The 24,821-nt window shown below is 43.4% G+C and overlaps 1 protein-coding gene across 1 annotated transcript in view; it reads right to left on the bottom strand.

The window, feature by feature from the left end:
* Nucleotides 1–22,979, bottom strand: part of LPAR3 (lysophosphatidic acid receptor 3) — an 81,575-nt gene extending 58,596 nt beyond the window's left edge. Inside the window, exon 1 of the mRNA XM_001139887.7 lies at nucleotides 22,748–22,979. The gene's annotated coding sequence lies outside the window, so the exon portion shown is untranslated. The remainder of the gene's footprint in view (nucleotides 1–22,747) is intronic.
* Between the last annotated feature and the right edge of the window lie 1,842 nt (nucleotides 22,980–24,821).

Genomic DNA, 24,821 nt, shown 5'->3' with positions numbered 1-24,821 from the left:
CTAATTCAAGATAGCTCCACAGCTCTCATTCTCAGAGAGCCCTTGGTTTACCTCCATCAGAGCTACCCAGTTGCTTGTGACCCAGTATTTTCTTTTGTTGCTTAAGAATTTATTGTCCATCTCCCACCCCTAGACCATTCCACTCCAGCAAAGCAGGGAACCTGCCTATTATGCTCATATCTACAGGATCAGTATTTGTTGAATGAATGAATGAATCTCTGTCCTACACTATCTTTTTCCATGTCTAAAATGAAAAGGTTCTGTGAAATGCCTTTGCTGACTTATACATCAATCACTAAGTATGACAAGTAGCGAGCTCTGTCACCTATTAACTAAGTGTTTTCAGGTACATTACTTAATATCTCTACTTTATTATTACTATTTTTCATTATTAATATTTGAGTGCTTATCTGTGCCAGGTGCTGAACTAAGCATTTTACATGGATTATCTCATGGTATCCTCCCAACAATGATGGAGATACTATTATTACACCCATTATGCATTTGAGAAAACTGAAGCACCCTTGCCTAAGGTTACACAGCTAGGAGTGGGAGACCCTGGATTCTATTCAGGCAGCCTCGTTCTACAGCCTGCATTCTTATCTGCAACACTATACTTTATCTCCACAGGCATGTGAAACGCCAGACAGAACCAAGGACTATATTTATACTTACAAGAGTTACAGAATTACCAAAATAGAATGATCTGATCAAATCACATTAAAAGACTGCCCCATGCTATAAAAAATAGAGGGCATTCTAAAAGCCTTTGGCCTTTTTTTTTCTTAACCCTGAGAAGACACTTTTCTGAAAATATGTTTTCAACTTTTATGGTAAGTAGGATACAATATGGTCAATTTCAGGACCAGGTTAACATTGCTCAACTTTACTTCTGTCAAATCCCAAGCTGTTTTTTGTTTGTTTGTTTTTATACTAAAGGTTTAGAGGGTCTGTTAGTTCTAACCTAGAAACAAAAGATGCTAAACTTTGGAGCAATTACCACAACTTCAAACTTCAGTAATTTAAGACTTCATAAAATGATGGTTTAGAAAGTCTATATGTGGAATCCAAATGAAAACTTCATGAGCAAAGCTTTCATTTAGACTCTTCCAAACTTGCTTCCCTGAAAAAATGTCCAGCCAGCCCAGAATGTGGAAACAATTATGAAAATTAAGACATTTGAAAACCACTCAAGCAGCTTTTATTTCTAGCTACATCTTATGAGACAAGTTGCTGCCTGGCCTTTTAGCTGGCTTTCAATAACAATCTCTCCTTCCTCCTAGAAAGAAGTATGGTACATCAAAGACATGGTCAGTCAATACTGAGCATATCTTCTTTCTCTATGGTTCACAAATGTAGACCAGTCCTCTCCTCTTAGGAAACTCTATCCAGATGGGAGTTGGATGTTAGGTTAGTTGGTACTCTAGCAACCAATCCTGGGTCAGCAATCACGTCTGTTCACTGAATTCCTTTTAATAATTCATGTTAATGACAAAATCAGGATAGCATGGAAGATTTAAATCCACATGAAATCCCAGAGGTTCATTTTAGCCATTAGTTTCAAGGCCTTTGCACTTGCCATTCCCTCTGCCCAGAAGACTTTTCCCCAAGATACCCAGGAGGCTCATTTCTCTACCTCATTCCTGCTCAAATTCATTTCCTCAGAGACCCTTTCCCTGCCACTCTCTAAAGAGCACCCCAAGCCTCCACCCTCTGCTGCACTTAAGCCATTTACCCTGCTTTATTTTTCTCCACAGCATTTCTCCATACCTCAACTATCTACTTGGGCTACGGTCTATCTCCCCAACTTCTATTTAGTCATTATGTCTCCTTAGGCTCCTCTTGGCTGTGACAGTTTTTCATATTTTCCTTGTTTTTGATGAAGTTATGCTTAGGAAGGCAGAGAATATATGTTGTTATGGTGCCTGCAACAATGCCCAGCACACATTAGGCACTCAGTAAATACTTGTTAAATGTAGAATTAAATGAAGTAATGCTTGTGCACTCATGTCTACATGCCCCCTAACCTTTACCCAAATTCAGCATTATTACTTTATGCTTCTTCTGCATATTCTCTAATTTGGGTCTCACAACCCATTTATTCCTCTGGGGAGACTTGGCTCCAAGTCCTGCAAGCTGAGAGGTATAAGGAGTGGGTTCCCTACCCCCAGAAAAGCAGCTCACCTGAGCAGACCAGTCAGGGTCGTTCTGAAGGACAGTCTCACAATAGAGACCTCTCTCTATTAGTATGAACACCAGAAACAAAGATTCCTCTTTGAATAATACTTCAAAAGAGGGACCCAATGGCCAAAGCTACAACAATCCAGGCAACAAAATAAAGTAGTACTGGATTATAACCCGAAGTATAAACATCCATGAGTCCATACTGACATAAATAAATGATTGAAAAAAATAATAAATGGAAAGATGAGACAAATCTCCCAGGCAGAAGAATACCAAATAAATAACATAGATATTCCACTGTAAAGGAGGGGGAGCATAGCTCCTTTATATGTAGGCTGTACACAGGGACCTCCTTCCAAAGAGCACAATATGGAAATGAGGCGGGCAGTGGGGGCAGTTAGTGACGTCTCAGCAGAGAAACTTGACAAACACTACTTCAGCCAGATGATCAAGATAAGTCATATTGCTAGTCTGTAATCTTGATAAGATGTATTACTTCATGATGAAGATCAGAGAGTAAATCACAGTTTACTGTGATCTTCCTCCCAAAAACCCATAACCCCAGGCTAATCACGAGAAAAACATCAGATAAATCGCAGTTGGGGAACATTCTACAACATTTCTGACCAGTACTCCTCAAAACTGGTACTCATCAAAAACAAAGAAAATCTGAAAAATGGTCACAGCCAAGAGGAGCCTAAGGAGACATAATGACTAAATAGAATATGGATACTGGGTGGGATCCCGGAACACCGAAAGGATAGGGGTAAGAACTAAGGAAATCTAAACAAAGTACAGATTTTAGTTAACGTTAACATATCCCTATCAGTTCATTAACTGCAACAAATATACCACAGTAATGTAAGATTTAATAATAAGGGATACTGTGTGTGGGAGGGGGTATAACATAGGAACTCTCTGTACTATCCGTTCAATTTTTCTGTATATAGAAGACTGCTCTGTAAATAAACAAATATTAAAAATAATTTTTAAAGAGGAGGCATGTTGTTGACTCTACTACACTAATTTTAAAATAAATAAAGCCCCTGTGTTTCATAAGCAGTTACTTTACTCTTTGATATGGTAAAATAAACAGAGGAGTGGCAATTTGTTCAAGATTAAATTTAAACAGACATTGTTACTGAGAATGAGATGCCTCTGATATTCTTGGATAAAGCGAATATGTTTATTAGAGGGGTGCTTGTTAAGGGTAGGGTTACAATTCGGTTTCTGTATCTTCATACTCTAGATCATTTCTCTTGAGAAAGCTAAACCCTCAGTGTTGCTAAAGTTTGGGTTTGGTTACTCTGCTTCTTTTGAACAGTTTTTTTTTGTTGTTGTTGTTGTTTTTTGAGATGAGTCTCTGCTCTGTCACCCAGGCTGGAGTGCAGTGGCGCAATCTCTGCTCACTGCAGCCTCCGCCTCCCGGGTTCAAGTGATTCTCCTGCTTCAGCCTCTGGAGTAGCTGGCATTACAGGCGCCCGCCACCATGCTCAGCTAATTCTTGTATTATTAGTAGAGACGGGGTTTCACGGTGTTGGCCAGACTAGTCTAGAACTCCTGACCTCAAGTGATCTGCCAGCCTCAGCCTCCCAAAGTGCTGGGATTACAGGCATGAGCCATGGTGCCCAGCCTCTTTAGAACAAATCTTAAACTCAGACACCTAAAATTGCTCTGATCTAGATCCTGTTTCACGTATCAACAAAGTCTCCATAATACTGGTCAGTAGAGGTTCCAAGAGGAGAGGCCACAGAGAGGCAAGCGTACAATGGGTGTGCTTGGGAAAATACTTAATACAAACGCAAAGCTTAAGCATCTCAGGTCATCTTCAGCTCAGAGATGGTGACACGCAGGGAAAACTGCAGCCTGAGCTCAGCAGAATAAACAGGTTCTTGTGTCAGTGCAAGTTCTGGAGCCCTTTAGGCAGGGAGGACAGCCCGTGGCACGTCAGGGGGCTCACCTACTGTTCTCTCCCAATCAAGTGGGGTTTACAGAAGGTCTTGGTATATACACACAGCTTCTACCCTAGGACTTGTTTAACAAACAACTAGAATCAAAGATATTGTTCCCCAGATGTTCCTGATGGCCAAAGACTGTCTTAAGCATATTCATTAAACAGGAAAGCAAACATGAAAACATACAGAATTGAACTAAATAAAAGAGGTGACAGATGAATTTTATGGGATCAGCAAATTCCTTGACTTAGTTTATCCAAACATAACACAAATCTTTACTTGTGTTTGCTTTATATAAAATTTTAATCTTTGTCTAACTCATTAGGCTACAAAGATGACTAATACATTTTGTCCCTTGACTCATAAAAGGACAGAAAAAGTAAAAGATGCTAATCAAAATGCTTAAAATTAATATTATTTATACATAATATAACTGGACATGGTCTATTATACAGCAAATAAGCCTTAGACCATTGTAAAATCACATTTCAGTAGCTTTACTGTTTGAAGGGGTTGAGAATGTCAATTTTTTTTTTTTTTTGAGATGGAGTCTAGCTCTGTCACTCAGGCTGGAGTGCAGTGGTATGATCTTGGCTCACTGCAACCTCCACCTTCCTGGTTCAAGCGATTCTCCTGCTTCAGCCTCCTGAGTGGCTGGGACTACAGGCCCAAGCCACCATGCCCGGCTAGTTTTTGTATTTTTAGTAGAGATGGGGTTTCACCACGTTGGCCAGGCTGGTCTCAAACTCCTGATCTCAGATGATCTGCCTGTGTTGGTCTCCCAAAGTGCTGAGATTACAGACGTGAGCCATCATGCTTGGCCGAGAATGTCAAATTTTAAAGTGTGAACATTCACAGCTGAAAGAGATATTCTTCTTATACAAAGGACCTTGTCATATGCAAAAATATATTTTGAGACATTTCAAAGTGCTTGTTTATACCAGTGACTTCTGCTATGGTATAAATATGTCCCCCAGAGTTCATGTGTTGGAAACTTAATCCCCAGTGCAGCAGTGCTGAGAGGTAGGACTTTTAAGAGGTGGATTAATGGATTAACGCTGTTACTGAGAGAGTGGATTTGTTATCACAGGAGTGGGCTCCTGATAAAAAAGAATGAGTTTGGCCAGATTTCCTCTCTGTCTCGCATGCTCGCCTCTCCCTTCCACCCCTCCACCATGGGATGGCCCTTGCCAGATGCCAGTGCCAAGCTCTTGGACTTCCCTGTCTCCAGACTCTGAGAAATACATTTCTTTTCTTTATAAATTACCCAGTCTCTGGTATTCTCTTTTATAGCATCAGAAAATGAACTAAGGCAAATTCCCATGAAAAGGAAATTCTATTTCTTTACATTGTAAAATTTACAACAGACAAAATTTTGGTTTAAATTATCTGTCCTAATCCAACTGTGGTACCATATTCCCTTTCTCATTCCATTTTTCATAACCTGTCTCCTGTCTCCTGTCTCCTGTCCTGAGAAGGATAGTCAGGAGTCTCTTGCTCCATATGGTTTGTTCCAAATAATCCTGTTGCCAGCAACAGGTTAACAGTGACCTACAGCAACTCCTTCTTGCTTCTGGAGATCATACACACCCAGGTTAGTGCCTGTCTGAATCCTCAAACTCTACATAGGAAGGAAAATAATATTTTTAAAGCATGCAGCTGTAGCGGGAAACAGTTCTTCTAATCAAGGCTTCAAAGATACTAAAGAAGAGCACTGTTACTGCTAAACAAACAAGCCAGAGGGGCTCCTGGAGAATGCTATGCCTTGGTCAGGAAGCAGCATCCATCACTGGAGAGGAAGGCTCATACCTCATACCCCTCCTCTCCTGCCTGCCTCCCTCTCCTACCCCGTGTCTGTCTGGTAGTAAAGGTAGCCAGGTCGTGTAAATGAATATAATGCACATTTGAATGTGGTGCCTAATCTCATCACGTGCATCTTCCAGCTCCCCTCCCTACCCTGTATTCTACAGGGCTGGCCCTTAGGGACTGCTTCCTTGCTTTCCAGCTTCTGCCAATGAGAGGAACAGCAAGAGATTGGAAGGCAGGAGGAGGATGAGGTTGAGATACTGGTTTCTCCTGCCTCCTCCCCTCCAGGTTGCTGTAGGTTGGCTGGGTTAACCACTAACAGGCATCCCTCTATATACAGGTAGCCTCCCCTCCCTCCTCTAGCTTTCAGGTCGAGAGGTGTTAACCACTCCTTGCTGCTTCTAGCTCGGGGACACTGTACCATCTCTTGTTGGTTTCTACGATCTCTGCCCTCACTCTGTAAATGGTATCCCCTCCCCGCCGCTCCAGTTACCAGGTTGACTATATCACCTCTTGCCTGTGGAACTCTACAGTTGTCTTTTAAAATACATTGTAATAACAACAAAAACTGTTATTTGAAAAGTCATACATGTTATGGATTTTCTTAAATATTTTAGAATGATCTAGTACACTTTTCCTAATTATAAATATAACAACTCTCAGAGAAAGAAAGGGGAATATATCACATTCCCAAGGGCATGGACCAGTAGCACAATTCTTTTGATGTCCTCAGTGTCCCCGCACAAATACCAAAACCCTAGTAAATTTCTCTGCAGATAGTAAGTGATTCAATAAATGAATGATCTACCCATGGTTTACTGCATACTGGAGTCTACCTCACAAATGTCCTTCAATGTCAATCAGAATCAGTTCCAACTCTAACTGTATTCCAGCCTTGTGCACCATGGAAATTTCATACATGATATGGATCTACATTTTAATTCTAAGGATTAGCCACATTTGAATTTAGACACTACAGAGAAGGAAGAAATAGACTTTTCTTATGATGTCTGGCAAGGGGTAAGGTAATGACAACCTGAGCCAAGGGGTAGCTGCAGCCAGATGCAAGGCAAAAGCAATGCAAATGTAGCTACAGAGCTGCACTTAGGTGTGCACTATGGTTCATCCTACACAGTGGTGTTTCCAGTGACTGGCCAGCCATGGGGGATGCTGGGTAAGTGTTGCTCTCAGAAAAGCTCTGTTGCCTGCAGCCTTAGTGGAACTACTATCACAGCAGATGATCTTTAGACTCTGGGGACATAAGTCAGACATAGTCCCCAAGTAGACAAAGCAGCTTGGGGGCTCAGAGCACAGAGAAGGGGGCTCAGGAATAAGCTCAGGAATACATCTCACTGTAGCATTCTTAACCTCTGTTCCTTCACCTGCTCCTCCCAATCTGAATACAAATATGCTTGGGGAAGATCAGAGGCAATCCTCAACTTTTGAACCTCTATAATCCGTACAACTGGAATTTTTATACATGTTACATTGATGCTCCTAAAATGGATTTTTATTTACTAGATTCGGACTCTCAGTCAGGAGGTGGGGTGGGGAGTCCCCTGACATTGCACTGTATATGCATTCTTCGCCTACGTGTCAGCCTTTACCACCAGACCATGAGCTTCTTAAGGAAAAGAACAGTTTCTGACTCATGATTGTGCCCCTCATGTCCAGTACAGTGGCATGTAGTAAGTAGATGCACAACAAATCTCTGGTCGATGTGTTAGTTAGTTGGTTACTTTCAGTTAGTTGGTTATAAGGGGATTTGGAAACCTGATGACAATTGTGTTGAACAATGTTAGGATGATACAGCCGAAGAAAGCAAGTATAGGGTATTCTTGAAAAAAAAAAAGGCTGAGAAATACTTGTGACCTCACATGACATTCAACATATTTTATTAAATATTTGACTTAACCTCACTTCTAAATTTGTTAGGAGCAGGGCTGGTATCCTTCTCTCTCTGATTTTTGAACCACAAACAGAATCTGACATAAATTTTTTTTAAAGTATTCAATTTGATTGAATAATTCCCAAATCTTCTGTTTACAGTCCTTATTTTCTTTGGTTTCACTGTGGAAGTTGACAATAGTTATTCCCTTCTTCAAACTCCCCTCCTGCTGCCTCAATGACTTGATGCTCCTGTTTTTTCCCAATCTCCTCAGTATTCCTGTCTCCTGTTTTTCCACCATTCTTGAATTGCAGACACTTCCAGACTTGGTTCTCAGCCCTCTCTTCTTTTCCCTTTAAATTCTCTTCTACCAAAAATATTATTGCTTAAATTATTTCCTCTATGTGGATGACGCCAAATAATTACCACAAGCCCTGACACGTCTCACGCCCTCTCTTTCATGCTAAGCTACCACTTGCATGTCAGGAACCCAGTGTGCCTTGGAGCTAAAACAAGAAGAAAGGCACCATGAGGGCAGCATGTATGCACTCTCAAATGAATTTTCAACCTACCTCAGCTCAGCTGTTGGAAGATAGTGGGGCCACCATAAGGAAAAAAGTTTCAACTTTAAACACCAGGATTTTAACACAGAGGATAAAATCATGGTGACTTCAGGACCCCGGGGTTGTTTGTAATGAAGCATTGGCAAGTTGGCAGGATGGTTTGGAACTGGAAAGCCTCCGTCCAAACTACTCTGGCTAGGACCCTTCACTCTCCCTCTCTCTGGTGTTTTTCTTGGGCTCAGGGTAGACTGCTGAAGCCACTTTACCTGAGGCCTAGTCCTGACTACTATAGTGTTCCCTGCCTTTGAATCTGCTCCTGACCAATTACTCTGGACATAGCTTTGTGAATTCAAACTCAGCTCCAAACCTAGGAATCTGGTTTCTGAACTTTCCCACTGAGAATGCTTCTTAGTCTCTTCTCACTTGAACTTTGCATGGTTAACCTCTAGCCTCGACCCTCAGGCTATATTAAAGAAGCTGCAGAACCCCAGGCTCCATTTCTAAAAAGTCATGCAATGGGTGATATGACACTAAACTCACAGCTGTTCTAACTCATTTGCCCATAATTGCATATTGCCCTGTGACTTCTTTTGTAATTATTTCTTTGTATTATTATTTAGCTTTATGTTCTGCAGGACAGACTGCTAAATCACATTTTCCTTTTCTTTCTTTTCTTTTCTTTTCTTTTTTTTTTTTTTTTTTTTTTGAGATGGAATCTCGCTGTGTCGCCCAGGCTGGAGGACAGTGGCGCGATCTAGGCTCACTGCAAGCTCTGCCTCCCGGGTTCATGCCATTCTCCTGCCTCAGCCTCCCGAGTAGCTGGGACTACAGGTGCCCGCCACCACGCTCGGCTACTTTTTTGTATTTTTAGTAGAGACAGGGTTTCACCGTGTTAGCCAGGATGGTCTTAATCTCCTGGCCTCGTGATCCACCCACCTCGGCCTCCCAAAGTGATGGGATTATAAGCGTGAGCCACCGCGCCCAGCCCACGTTTTCCTTTTCTTACAGAGTAATGGGCTTATAGCTGGGCACCAGGATGCCCAACTGTACACTCGGTTTTCCAGACTCCTTGTACCTCCTTGCAGCTAGGGTGGCTGCGTGACTAAGTTCTTACCACTAGAATGTAAGCATAAATGAAGTGTGCTGCTGCCAGGTCAGCCCCAAAACGATGAAGGTGCCCTCCTCCATGCTTCTTTCCCTACTTGTAAGTTGGAACATAAACAGGCCTGTGATCCACTTTGAACATCCAGCAGGGAAAAGCCTTTGGGCAGCCTAAATCCACGTAGTCCATGGACTAGTTTCTATCAACAAGAAAATAAGTATAGAAATTGAAAATAAACACTCAGAAATGTTTATAGCAATTTAATTACTCTGATCTGATCAATCTGATCACTATATAGTACATGTATCAAAACATCACAATGGGCTGGGCGTGGTGGCTCATGCCTGTAATCCCAGCACTTTGGGAGGCCAAGGCGGGAGGATTGCCTGAGGTCGGGAGTTCGAGACCAGCCTGACCAACATGGAGAAACCCCATCTCTACTAAAAAATACAAAATTAGCTGGGCGTGGTGGCACATGCCTGTAATGCCAGCTACTCGGGAGGCTGAGGCAGGAGAATTGCTTGAACAGAACCAGAACATGAGCTTGTTTTGGCTGCTCCTTGCAGCTTTTAGCAAGCGAGACAAGAAAGAGATGAGCTCAGGCAAGACTTTTTGCAAGTATGTAAGCAAAGGTGGAAAGGAATGGACAGTGTCCAGAAACGGAGGGCCTTGGAGAATCAGAAAAGTCAATTGCCCGTGTAGCTCCAAAGAGTAGAAAATAGTATTACCACTTGCAGCCTGTCTCAAAGACCTCTCAGTAAACTGTTGCAAGGGACAATGCCAGGCAGGTCTGTAGTAATGATCAGAGTATGGGTGCATCTTCCCATCCAAGTCCACGCTGCAGAGGACCTCAGAGTACACACTACTGAAGAGAGGCAGAGAGATGAGCCAAGCATGCAAGCTGGAAAATAAGTCATGCTTAAGAGCTTGACCCAGAGTGGGATTTGGATGTGGTAACTGACCTGTGGAACTGACTAGAAGTCTATCAAGTTTATAAGGAATTGTAGTGCCAGGGAAGCCACAGTTTGGCCCAGAAGGGCCCACGTTCATTCTCCCCCAAGGAGTACACACTTTCCACACCCTTCAAATGTGGCCACAGAGGGTACAGAAGAAGGAAGGACTTCCCAGGGGACAAAGACAAAGTCAAGGCTTCTGGGAGGCCCCACCCAGAGAGGGGAAGCATGGACCAACCATGGAACTGACTCCACTGCCAGGGCAGGGAGGTCTTAATAATTCCTGCCCAGCAGGGTTTCATCATTTTTAGGCCCCTGTTACTTGTCTTCAATTCTTCTGAATGGGAAGTTTTATGGTGGTTTTCTTGTTTCTACTTGTCCACTGAATAGTGGATGTTTGTCAGAACAAAGAACAGAAAGGACATTTTAGAGTGAGTATTTAAAACAGAGGTTAGAGAAGGGACAGCCAGACCTGTGGAGTTCTGGGGTCACCTGCACGCTGAAGGAAAGCATGGCAGGTTGTGAGGCACGGTAGGGGCAGGACGGTGAGGGGAGGGAAGGGGAGGGGAAGCTTCAGAATCAGCTGGACCTGGGTCAGATGCAGGCGCATCACTTTTAGCAGTGGCTCTCACCTGGCACACTGCTGATCTGGCCAGAACCTTTTCCTTCTCTAAAACTGGCATAATCATGACAACTGTGTAGGATTGTTGGATGGACTAAATTAAAGCAATTATTTCTATAGTGCTTAAGGAAATGCTTAGTACACAGGATGCACTCAATAAATGGCAGACAGCACTTCCCAAGAAGGTTCGATAACTCAAAATTTCTAAAAAGTTTGGTGAAACATACAACTGGCATTCTGGGAGATTAACTGTTCATGCTCTAACACCTCAATTTAACAAGGAATGGTGACAAAATCATCCTGTAACTACACTAAAATAACTACAGTCCAAGAAAGAATGTCCCCCTGCCTGAGTATGGGCTCAGTGCTGCAGTGACTAAGCTTAAGACAGTACCACATTCACTCTGCTGTAGCTTGAAACAAAGCAGGGAGGCAGGATTGGAAAGGGGGAAGAGGAGGGAGAGGAGAAGAGAGGCAATGCAGTACAGCAGAAGAACACAGGATTTAGGTCCAAACATTAGCAGATAAGCAGGTGAGCCGAGTATTTAAAGAGCATGGCCCCCACAGCTAACATCATACTCAATGGTGAAAAACTGAAAGCTTTTGCTCCAAGATGAGGAACAAAGCAAGGATGCCCACTCTTATCACTGCTATTCGACATAGTATTGGAAGTCCCAGCCACAGCAATTAGGCAAGAAAAATAAATAAAAGCCATACAGATTGGAAACAAAGAAGTAAAATTATCTCCGTTCATCAACAACATGATCTTATATGAAGAAATCACCAAAGATGCCACCAAAACACCCATTAGAACTAATAAACTAATTCAGTAAAGTTGCAGGATACAAAATGCACATACAAAAATCGGTTGCATTTATTTCTATGCACTAACAACAAACAATCCAAAAAAGGAAATTATGAAAACAATTAAATTCACAATAGCATTAAAAAGAATAAAACCCTGAGAAATAAACTTAATCAGAAAGGCAAAAGACTTATACACTGAAAACTATAAAACACTGATAAGGAAATTTTTAAAGACACAAATAGAGGTAAATACATTTCATGTTCATGAATCAGAAGACTTAATACTGTGAAAATGTCCATACTACCCAAAGCAATCTATAGATTCAATGCAATCCCTATAAAAATCTGAATGGCATTTTTTACAGAAATATTAAAAAATCCTAAAATTCATCTGGAACTACAAAGGACCCTGAATAGCTAAAACAATCATAAGAAAGAAGAACAAAGCTGGAGGCCTCACATTTCCTGATTTTAAAACATACTACAAAGCTATGTATGGTAGTATGGTACTGGCATAAAGTCCAACATATAGACCAATGGAAAAGACTAGAGAGCCCAAAAATAAACCCACACATACATAATCAACGGATCTTTGACAAGGGTGCCAAGAATTCACAATGGAGAAAAGATAGTCTCTTCAACAAATGGTGCTATACATATGTAACAAACCTGCACGTTGTGCACATGTACCCTAGAACTTAAAGTATAATAATAAAAAAAAATGGTGCTAGAAAAAAATAGATATTCACATGCAAAAGGGCATGGCCCTGGAGATAGCCAGACTGAGTTTAAAGCCTTGCTTACCAACAAGTTAGTTATCTTCTCTATCTTAATTTCCTCATCTACAAAACGGGGATAATAAAGGTAACTTCCTCCTAAGGCTGTTAGGCGATTTAAAGGTGCTTAGACTAGCCCCTAACAAACAGTTCTAATTTAATTATTGTTATTATCAGTGGGATCTGAGAAATGGAGCCTTGATTTCCTTTTTTGTAAAAGGGAGATAAGATCTAACTTGTCAGGTTAGTGGGACAAAGTGAATGACGTAGCAAATGTAAAGCCCCAGTCCACTCCAAGGTCTAGAGGAGTCAGAGAAAGTCCACTGAGCTCCAGGGTGAGCTTGTTCCCAAAAGGCTGGGGAAAAGGGACCCCAACAGAGAATATTGGGAAGAGGAGACCAAAGGAAGGATCCTTTCCCTCACACTGGGTGGGTCACCACAATAACACCCTAAAGCCAAAGCCTTCTCTCCTCTACCACTCTAGTCAGAGTCACTAGCTGGTGTTTTTCATTACCTTTTAGTCCCAGAGTCCCAGATGAATGTGTACAATCAGGAAAGAGGGGTTTAGCCAGCTGGGTTGAAAACCTAATGTTTAACATTCTTACTATGTTACCACACTTCCTCTAAACCACTCCTTCAGGATCTTGGAGTAATCCACCAAAACACATTCACTGATATACTAGTGAACAAATTTCAAAGTTTACATCTCTTTCCCCATTTGATCCCACAGTGAGATGGGCAGTGCAGCATTCTCCAGTTTACAGAGAAGAAATGTAGAAATTGGGGACTGATTCACCCTGACCAGCCCTCATCCTTCTGGCCCAGGGCTTTTTTTTTTTTTTTTTAAACAATACTGACCACTGGAGCCTCTTTTTGGAAGCAGTCTCTGCCACCTGACCCCCAGAGAAATGAAAGACATAGATTTGTTCTCCATAATGACATTAATGCCTTTTGCAAACATTTACTGAATCTAGAAGAAATATAATTGCAGAAAGTAAAAAGTTTCCTCTTCAAAGTTTCCCTTCTTGTTAAATAATAAATCATAAATGTTAGAAATAATAGTTTCTTTTAAAATTTTTCTTCAAGCCTCCTTGCTTTGTGCTAATAACTCTTTGTTAAGCCCTATCCTATGTAGCTGTTGGACATGCTCACAGGCATGTTCCAGCTCACAGCCTATGCCCCTTTCTTATTTGGAAATGTTATTACTTCTTTAAATTTTTCATAAGCAACTTCCACTTTTCCTTTGTTCTCCCTTGCCTTTACCTATCTAAAAAAGTTTTAGGCTCTTAGCAAATCGGGTATCAGTTTAGACTGTGAGGTTCGGCTCCAGCCAATGGATGCAGGACACAGCAGTGAGGACAACCCAAATGTGTAAGGGATAAATATGTCTGCTTTTCCTTTGTTCGGTGTACTCTCGTGGCAAGACTGCTGGTGAGTATACCCTTTCCGCAGAAAGTAAAAATTGCCTTGCTGAGAGAATTAAATTTATGTTCAAGCGCTATTTCTTTGTGGCACCGGGGAACAAGCATTTTGCATTTCTAACATAATGATTGTGGTAAATGTCAATAAAAATCTTGAAGCACATCTCTCCTTAGAATTTTTGGTAAGAGTTTATGGAGGAAAATCCATATAATCAAATGAAAATATCACAGTAAAACTCTAAATGCATCATAGAAATTAGCAACCATTAGTCAGTTTGCCTGTTTCAGAGAAAGCTCAGAAGAAACTCAGTTTACCTCTACAATGTTAAATGACGTTAACACCTTCTCCTAAAGCATTTTACTTTCCCCATCAACAAAACAGAGTATATCAGCTGAAATAGGCCACAGACCTCATTGTCTGTCTGTACGAAACTGGGGCAAAAATGAACTCAGAAAGACAAGTAATAACCTGGTAGCAATCCATGGAAAGTTAACCTTGCTGACATTCCTCTTCACTTCCCTCTGTTGGATGTTCCTGGAATTTGCATTTGTGGAAAGTTGCATACTTGCAGTGAACAAGTTCCACTGGTCCTGTTGTAGTGGATCCCACCTAACCTTTTATTCCTCTCATCCCTGTCCAGCTAACGTTCTCTCACTGTTCAGCATATGTAAGTCAAAGACAGAAGTGCATGAAGACATGTGTAAAGATGCAAAATTCCCCCAGGAAACTCATTATCTAGAGCAGCCAGGGCCAATCCTCTCCTCCTCCCAGGGATTCCTAGCAATATCTGGAGACATCTGCATCAGTCATGACTTGGGGGAGGGGGGTACTATTGGCATCTACTGGGCAGAGGCCAGGAATGCTGCTGCACACGCTACAATGCACAGGCCAGCTCTCCACAACAGAGAAGTATCCAGTCCAAAATGTCAGTGGTGCTAAGGTTGAGAAATCCTGACCTAGAGGGTGAGATGAGACATATAATACAGGGTTAAGTGTGGCAGAGCTGTAATAGAGCTAAAACTGGAGTGCTATCAGATTGATAACATTTAAACAAGCGGCTATTACTTGCCAACAAGTGTTGGCAAGAATGTGGGGAAAATAGTACCCTCATAACATGTTGGTGAGAATGTAAACTGATAGAACTTTGGGGGAAGGCAATTTGGCAATGTCTAATGAGACTTTAAAATATATACACTATTCCTCTTTGCTTTCCTTCCATTCCTATCTTCTTTCTTCCTTTCCCTTCTCTTTTCTTCCTTCCCCAGAACACAGCAATCAGCATGTAGCTGGGAATGCAACGTGAGGCTGGGGAGTTTGGGGAGGTACATAGAGGCATGAGCTATGGCTGGGAAGAGCTGTGAGCTAGAGGGACTGGAGACTGATGATTAAGCTACATAGAGACACAGGCTAGCAGGCCTGGCAGCCGAGGACAAGAGGCAGTGGCAAAGGTGGTGGACACAGAGGAGGCAGGATGACCTTCACATTTGTAAGACTGGTTACTTTATGCAAATAAGCAAAAATATTGAAGATAATGAGAGTCAGGTTTTCTAACTGCCAGAGAAGATATGTACAAACATATAAAGGGGGAAGAACAGAAAGCTCTTTGGGTGTTAGATTGAAATTGTAGGTATAAGTATGAATCATGATTTTATAATACACAGCCCAATATAGAAAAATTTATAAATGTGTGTACACATATACACATATATTTCCTAGCTCTGTCCTCTGAGAGATCTAGAAGCAATAATACCCCAGTAACAATGGGCACATCAACCTCCTATGTATTGGTGTCTAAATACAATTCTCATATTGTATATTAGATCTCAAGACTTATTCATCCTACATAACTGCAACTTCGTACCTTTTAATCTACATCTTCTGTTTTTCCCTGTTTCCACTAATGTACAACACAAGGACTACAGTTACTAATACTGTATTGAGGCTGAGCATGGTAGCTCACACCTGTAATCCCAGCACCTGGGATGCCAAGGCAGGAGGATGATTCAAGGCTGGAGTTGGAGGCCAGCCTGGGCAACACAGCAAGACCCCTCCTCTAAAAAATATTTTTTTAATTAGCCGGGAATGGTGGTGAGCACCTGGAGTCCTAGCTACTTGGGAGGCTGAGGTAGGAGGACTGCTCAAACCTAGGAGTTAGAGGCTGCAGTGAACTATGATCACGCCACTGCACTCCAGCCTGTAGTACAGAGCAAGACCCTGTCTCTAAAAAAATTAAAATTAATAAATATTGTATTCTGCTAATTTGCCAAGAGAGTAGATTTTAGGTACTCTTATCACAAACACAAGAAAGGTAACTATGATGGGCATGTCAATTTGCTTGACTGTAGTAATTACTTCATTACATCTATGTTTATCAAGATAAATACATGAAAATATCATATTGTATGCCTTAAATATATAAAATATAAATAAGACAAAAGTACCATTCTCTACTAAAAGGGAGGCCTAACTAGGTCAAGGAAAGTAGAAGATGAGTCCAGATGATCTGGTGGAGCCAGAAAATAAAGAAATGCTCAATGAATAATAGGGATGTGTTAAAAGGACACAGGAGGCAGCTCCAAGGGGTCCCCATTGGCCAAATTGAGCACAATTTGAGCATTAAAATAAAAAACAATCATGAGACTTCAACTTATTGAATACATAAGGAATCCATGAACAGTTCTTAGTAAAAACATAACAGAAAAATAAAGTTCTTCTTTATAGTAGAATGCCAACTAACAAATGTAGAAAGAGTGACGGTGATAAAGAATCATCACTTGAGGCTGGGTGCAGGGGCTCATGCCTGTAATCCCAGCACTTTGGGAGGCCAAGGCAGGTGGATCACTTGAGCTCAGGATTTCGAGACCAGCTTGGGCACCATGGTGAAACCAACTCCATCTCTACAAAAAATACAAAAAAAAAAAAAAAAAAGCCAGGTGTGGTAGTGTGCACTTGTAGTTCCAGCAACTTGGGGGGCTGAGGCAGGAGGATCACTTCAGCCCAGGAGGTTGAGGCTGCAGTGAGCCAAGATCATGCCACTGCACTCCAGCATGGGCAACAGAGTGAGACCTTGTCTTAAAAAAAAAAAAAAAAAGAATCACCATTTGGCAACATTCATAGAGGTGGCTGATTCAGGCAGACGTCATCAATAAATGGTAGTTTCTGTAGGTACAGGTTTAATGAGGAACAGGCTATTTGCATAACCCTAGAATACTTCCCCACAAACACTAGTACAAAGGTGTTTTCAAACACCTTTGGGGAAACAAAGGGAAACGAAGGAAAAATGGCGAATTTAAGGTGAAGAAATCTGGCAAACACCAACATAACCAGGTGATTGAGGTCAATATCCCAGCAGTGGGATGGGTTGGCACCATGTGCCTTCTGTTGTAAGAAGCTAAGAAGAGCTGAGTTTCATTTCTGAAGGATTCCTGCCAAGAATGCATGACCTCAGTCAGGCTGTGAAGAAATACCCAATACACCCAGGTTGGGAGTCATCCTACAGCATGTAGGACCTATACAACTGCAAACACTTTAGGAACAGGGAAAGTCTGAGGAACCGTTCCAGAAGAGACATGGTAACTAAATGTAACAGGAATCCTAGATCAGACAGGTAGAAGAGACATTTGGGGGATAACTGACGAAACAGGAATGGGCCCTGTGGATTGGATGATAGTGTTTTGTATCAATGTCCATTTCCTGATTTGATGGGTGTACGCTGGTTATATAGGAGGACAGAGTGCTTGCTTTTTTTTTATGCTGGAGTGTTTTCAAGAGTGATGGAGAATAATGTCTACGACTTCCTCTCAGAATAAAGACTGATGATGTATATTTTATATATATATATATATATATACACATACACACACACAGAGAAGCAGAGACAGAGAGAAGGAGGGAGGGAGAGAGAGGGAGAAATTGAGATTTCAAACCTAATGCCATGGAGACATAGAAAAAGATTATACTACTTATTTTCTCTTCACCAGACCCATGTGATAGTTTTTGTCCAGAGAAAGGCCTTCCTTACCCCCATTCGAAGAACTGACTTACTAAAAATCAAACAGGGCAGGAGGTAAATGATTCACTGATGTGCTCCCAATAAATTCTATACTTGATCCCTTGCTTTGGTTTTCTATAACTAGTCACTGCCAATGGCTTTGAGTCTTAACTCTGGCTTTCTACCTCCTTAGGGAGTGAATGCTGCTGATAGACTCCGCTGCCTATCTTTGAATTACATGGTCTGAGTCTGTCTGGGGGCAGCTCCAGAATTTCTACAGAGGATGTGCTTCGGGATAGCTTGGCTTAAAAGGGGAGACCAGGGGCTTGCCTTAAAGCTGCATTTATAAAGCAAATACACTGCTTTTATTTAGACCGCATGTTTGCTTGGAAGGCCTTTGGACCAACTAGTGCACTTATGGAGGGGCTAATGTGCCCTCTAACCCAGCCCCGCCACCTGCCAAGCCATCCCTTGATAACTGGTCAATCTGCACATGGGTGAGTCAAGGCCAGGGCTAGTAGAAGCTCCAGCTTAATGTCCCAGGGAACAATGTAGACACAGGACTAGCTGATGAGTAATTAGAGGGGTTGATGAACATCCTCAGGAAGGGGTGGAGCAGGCTGTGCTGGGCAGGTTGCTTTCCACAGTGACACCCAGTCTGGCCCAGCCTGAGGTGTACAAATGATTCACATCTGAGGAGGGGTGACAGAATCATGGGAGTAGGGCAGTATCAGGGGTCATGGGCAAGGGAGGAGTTCAAGGTTGTAGATAGATAGGACAAGAGGCCAGCCAAGGAAGAGGAATAAAGAGGAGGACATAAGACTGGGGGTGATGAAGAGAGGGGTGGGTATAACCCAGGATGTCAGAACCTTCCTCTCAATGGTACTAAATCCCCTCCCCCGCCCCCCAGTTGGCTTGCCAGGACAGGTAGAGAGCAACAAATATCTTTCAGACTGAATTAAGTAATTAGCTTAATTTGGGGGTGGGGGGCAATGCCTTCAGTCAGTTTAGAACTTTGCAGAGTAAACTAGAGACCCAAGTCAGCAAGAAGGCACAGGGGAGTGAGGATGGTATAGGTGGACCCAATACATTGTCCAACATTGCCATCAGCACCCTCCTCCTGACCTGTGGGATGGGTGGCCAGCTGTTTGTGTTTGTCCACTAAGAACTGAGATGCACAGACAGTACAGGTAATTCCAACACGAAATTAAAGCTTCTTTGGAACTTTGCCCTATGCCTTCAATCATGTAGTGTTGGGTAACCTCAGTCCTGAAATTTAACTTCCTCTCATATTCCCCACAGAGCAGTTTCTCAACCTTTGATGCTATTTCTTCCTCGAAGTCCAGTATGATGTCAGAGGACGGGAGAGAGGAATATGGAAGAACTGCAGCAGTGCCCTCTTAGCACTCAAAACATGCTTGTGGAGATACTGCCAACCCCCAATAGCCAGAGCTGAGTGGGCCTGCCTGGGGTGGCCCACATCTGGATGTCCTGCCTCTTTAATTCCAATGTTTATACGCTCTTCACAGGGTACAAAGCTCTTTCACATACATAAGTTAATGGAACCCATCAACAATCCATGCAGACAGGTAGAAAAGTAATTATTATCCCCACTATATAAATGCAAAAAACTTAAACATGACAATCTATTCAGGGTCACAAGAACTCACAAAAGTGGGACTAGGATTCAAAGACAGAACCCTGTGCTCCAAGTACCTCTAGTCCACTGTTTGTAAAAGCACAAAGTCTCTGCACTTATGCAGATAGCTCCCCAGCCCCACCACCACCTCTGCCATCCACAGTAGGACTGAGTTCCGGGTGACTCCTCCACAAATACAGAATCCAGGATGAGGAACAAAGGATCATCAAGGCTGGAAAGGGGGAGGCTCAGTACCTGCAGGAGGAATGACAAAGGGAGGAACAAAAGGCCCATGGCCAGGAAAAGAGAAAGCAAGTAAGAAAAGTGTGTATAACATCTCTAAGTCATCTAAGGCTTAGAAATCTTTGCACTTTTACCAGAATATACATTTGCACCCATGTTTACACAAGTGCCAATACTTAAATTTTTATCTAGGAGGAAAAGACGGCAACCAGCATTTAAGGAGTACTTCCTGTATGAGAGAGACCATGCTCAGTGCTTTCTCTTTTAATCTTGGGAGATGGATATAATCTTCATTTTTACAGATGAGGAAATTAAGACTTAGAGAGGTGAAGCTATGTGCCCAAGGTCACAAAGCTTGGACTGGAACAAAAGCTGGTCTGACTGCAAAGCCTTGGTCTTCCATTTATACTGCATTAATAATGCCTTGGGCCTGGTCTCTGCCATCTAGAATCCTGCAAACAGACTTAACCACTCTATTGGGTATAATCACAGGCCAGAAAGCATTTGAACTAATGTATATTCCAAGGAGAATGGCTAATGGGTAATCTGAGTCACAGTAATTCCCATTTGAGTTATAGTGATTCCCCTTGCCCCAGCCCAAAGAAATAAGAGGGCTGGTCTTAAGTTATCACGCACTGCTGCTCCTCAGCAGCAGGCTGAGAAACTTCGGGGAGAAGCAGCCAGCCTTAGGCATGTGTGTACAAGTGATGTTGAGAGTGTGTGTCTGGGTGCTGCCTGGCTACAATGCTGTGTGTGCATTTCTTCCACTGTGCACGTGTGTTTCTGAAAAATGAGATGGAGAGTTAACATGCTGTAGTTTCTTAAACAGATTCCGGTGAACACACATGAAAAACAATCTCATACTTTAATGTTTTAAATTCAGTCTCCATTCATAGAAAACATATGCAGGCCTGTTCTAACAAATATCTTGCAGAACAGCAAGATATCTAAAATAGGTCTGATCTGATAAAAAAAAAAAAAAAGGAGTGGTAGTTGATAAATGCATTTGAAAGGTTTAGACAAGAGGAGTGTCATATGTAATTAAATCAAAAGCTCAAAGTTTCGAATTCTAAAGACAAAAAATTTTTGCCAAAATGACCTATTTTCCTAGTTATATGATAGTTACAATCAATGTAAGTGTTGTCCAAATGGTTAGACGTCCAGATCTCCACAGGATAACTAGGTCCTTGCTGTCTCAAGGCACAAGAGACAACTCTGGAAGCTTATCTCAAGTACACAACTCTGACTGGCAGGGTTTGCTCGCTCGTCTTTTTAGAACAGTCCAGTTTGTTTAGACAAGCCTGGGGTTAATAGAGCCAAGGTGTGTGTTTCTAACCGTATCGCTTCTGTCCCAAAAAGAGGAAAACTCTGTTTACTGGACTCAGGCCACTAAATATCAGATCCACTGCCCATGGAAAGCAGGGTTAGCAACTGTTGATGGATCAATGGAAAATCCAGCAACTCTTCTCAGCAATACAAAAGTCCATGCATTAATGAAACGTTGTGCGGTACATGGAATTTGTAAAGAGGAGATTGATTGTCTGTAATTGACATTTACTTTATTCTCTGATACAGACTAAGTTGGAGCCGTGAGAAAGCCCTTTATTTCTAAACGGCATCTCAAGACCAGGTAATGCTACTTTCGGAGGAAAAGGAGGAAGAAAAGGGTTGTAATGACAATAACAAATTACGGGGGAAACATTTCGTGGAAATTACTCAGTTTAAAAAACTGACCTGGCCGGGCGCGGTGGCTCACGCCTGTAATCCCAGCACTTTGGGATGCCAAGGAGGGTGGATCACGAGGTCAAGCGTTCGAGATCAGCCTGGCCAACACAGTGGAACCCTGTCTCTACTAAAAATACAAAAAATTAGCCTAGCGTGGTGGCGGGCGCCTGCAATCCCAGCTACTAGGGAGGCTGAGGCAGGAGAATCGCTGGAACCTGGGAGGCGGAGGTTGCAGTGAGCCGAGATCGCGCCACTGCACTCCAGCCCGGATGATAGTGCGAGACTGTGTCTCAAAAATAAATAAATAAATAAATAAAAACTAACCTACAAATGCTTTTCAGGGCCATTTTAATGATTACCTTAATAAGACTAAATTGTTTCCAATATTCACAGTCACTCCTCAAATTACATGCGTGCGGAATTTCTAAGCAATTTTGTGTAGCTGCAACTTGTTGAGGGAAAGCAATAAAGTAACTCTGCTACAGAACAAAAGCACTTTTGTCTCGTGGTGGTGAGGGGGCATACCCTGAACAAACAACCCCGACAGTGTTGCTAGTTATTAGTTCCCGAATCTCTAGAAGCCTGCACATGGTTCAAGCTGTTCCCCAGCGGACACAGCACAGTACCAGATGTAACTGGAGGCTGAAAAATGTTATATCCCTAGGCTTCACGAGAGAACCCCAGTTTCCTAATCACCATCGATGGCAATGAGACTGAGTTTGGAAAGAACCACGTGTGCAAAGGCAGACGCAACCCGTGCGGCGCTCTCCTGGCCTCTGCGCCCAGCCCGCCAGCCCTCAGCAGCGGACGCAACGCCGATTTTGCATCTAGATTGCTTTTTGCTCCTAGCGGGGAAAAAGGTGGGAAAAGAGCAAGTTGTGCCATACACCCGCCGGGAGAGTCTTGTCCCGGGGTTTGGAGTGGGTCTGGAGCCCAGGCTTGCACGCCAGGCAACCCCGAAAAGCCGCAGGCTAGAACCCTGCAGGCGCCGCTGCGCCCCGGCCTCCCCACGACGCACGCCCTGGTGACTGCGGCTCGGGGTACCCTCCCTGCGCCCTGACCCTCACTCACCGCTCACGTTCACCCGCGCCGCCGAGCCCGGGAGCGGGGGCCCCTGCGGCTGCCGCATGCCCTCGGGGTCGAGCGCGACGGGGCGACCGGGCGCCGGGCTCCAGCCGGGCGCGGAGAAGCAGCGGAGGACGCGGCGGGCGGGCGGAGCGCCTCCTCTAGAGCGACCCCTGCGACGCGTCCAGAGCCAAAGGAAAGTTTGGCGGTGCGAGGGAGGGACCTAGGGACAGCGGCCCCTCCCTGCCCCGCCCCGCCCCGCCCCGCCGGGTGCGTTCGACGTTCCCACTGGAGAGCGTCCCCAACCTGCAAGGCCGCGAGCTGCGCTCAAAGGGGCCCGTGCGAGCCGCGGGAGGGCAGCGCTCTTGCAGACGCGTTCCTGCCTGGGATCGTCCCCAGGTGGGTGGTCGGCCGGCCCCGAGAGGGAAAAGCGCCCACTAAAGGACCGCTAGTACCCACAAGCCTCACGGAGCCATACCTCGGAGCTCCGTATTAGAACGCAGTCCCTCTGCCCCTCTGTCCTCAGAGATTTGTTTGAAGTGGCTGCGGGAAGTGCAGCCCACACCCACCACCCCCGTGGGAGGCAGGCTCTACTCCAAGCCCGACCTAACGCTGGAAACCTCAACCCCAAAGCTACCCGAGGGTGCGGACAGCCCCCAGAGGCAACCAACAATATTTAAGGTTCTTGTAAGAGGTTTCTTGGCCTCCTGGGGCAAATAGTCCTGGATACTTTGTTTTTCAAAACTGAAATATAAAACCTCCACTGACCCACCTTTAGTAAAGAAGAAAGATGCAAAGTAAAACAAATGTCATGAAGGCATTGTTCTCTCTGAATTCTGCAAAGCAATAACGAAGTCACAGAAATGTTCAAAGTTGTGCTTTCCTGGTGACCTTACAAAAAGGAAATACTGTGAGGTGAAGTCCTTCCCACTCAGACTTCAGGCCCTTAGGAAGCAATGAGAGTTGTGTGCCCAGATGTCTTCCTCTGACCCTTTGCCATCCATCCATCCGTTCATTCATTCATCTTGCATTCACCATTAATACTGCGCCCTTCTGTGTGCCAGCTAGGAACCTCATCCTTGCAAACAACCTGTTAGATAATCTGTCCCCTATCATCAAAGAGATTCTGTTTTCTCTGCAGAGGATGTTTTAATAAGGTTACGTCCCTTACTCCGTGGGTCTTATCCTATAGACCATAATAGCCTAATGTGCCTCAAACCTCCCCGGGGCTACAGCTAAGTTTTCATCAGCATGTGAAAATTATTGTTTCATCTGAGTGTTCAGAAAATTATTGCAGTGTCTTGCAGTTGAACTATGTAGAGAGAAGTACAACTTGCGAAGCTAGGGCTAAGGAAAGATCATGTGTTTACTTTTACAAGCAGAAGCTTTGCATATGATAAAAAGCTCGGTGGCAAACATGGTGAAAACCCGTCTCTACTAAAAATACAAAAAGCCGGGCATGGTGGCACGCACCTGTAATCCCAGCTACTCTGGAGGCTGAGGCAGGAGAATCGCTTGAACCTGGGAGGCGGAGGTTGCAGTGAGCCGAGATCGCGCCACTGCACTCCAGCCTGGGCGACAGAGCAAGACTCCGTCTGGGCCCGGGGGGTGGTCGGAAAGAGCTCTGTCAAGGGAGAGAACAGCTCAGCTCAAACATCACGGTGCTGAAGGGCAACCTGGTAAACACAGAAATACTCAACCACCAGCATTTACTGAATACTTGACGCAACAAAGGTGTAGTATGTTGAGTAAGATGTTGCAGGCTAGACTGTAAACACCACTAAGAGCCTTCTTTTGCTGGGAAAATCTGTTCTGAATCCAAACAACTTACTAACAAAGGCACTTGGGAAACACATTATGTTGTACCTTGGGAACTTCCTGAACTCGAGGTAATTGCAAAGCAGAACAGGGATCCCACAGAGTTGAATCTGAATCCTTAAAAAGGAGGAAAGTGAAGAGGGCATGGGGAGCTGTGTTGCAAAAGGAAAGAGACTTTCCAGATAGATGGTTTTTAACAGCTAGATGGGTCAGATGTGAGGGGAAGGCCAGAAGGTGTTACAGAGAAACAGATTCAGAGAGG

Source organism: Pan troglodytes, chromosome 1, assembly GCF_028858775.2.
Source record: "Pan troglodytes isolate AG18354 chromosome 1, NHGRI_mPanTro3-v2.0_pri, whole genome shotgun sequence".
NCBI lineage: Eukaryota > Metazoa > Chordata > Mammalia > Primates > Hominidae > Pan > Pan troglodytes.
This window is presented reverse-complemented; position numbering and strand designations above follow the sequence as displayed.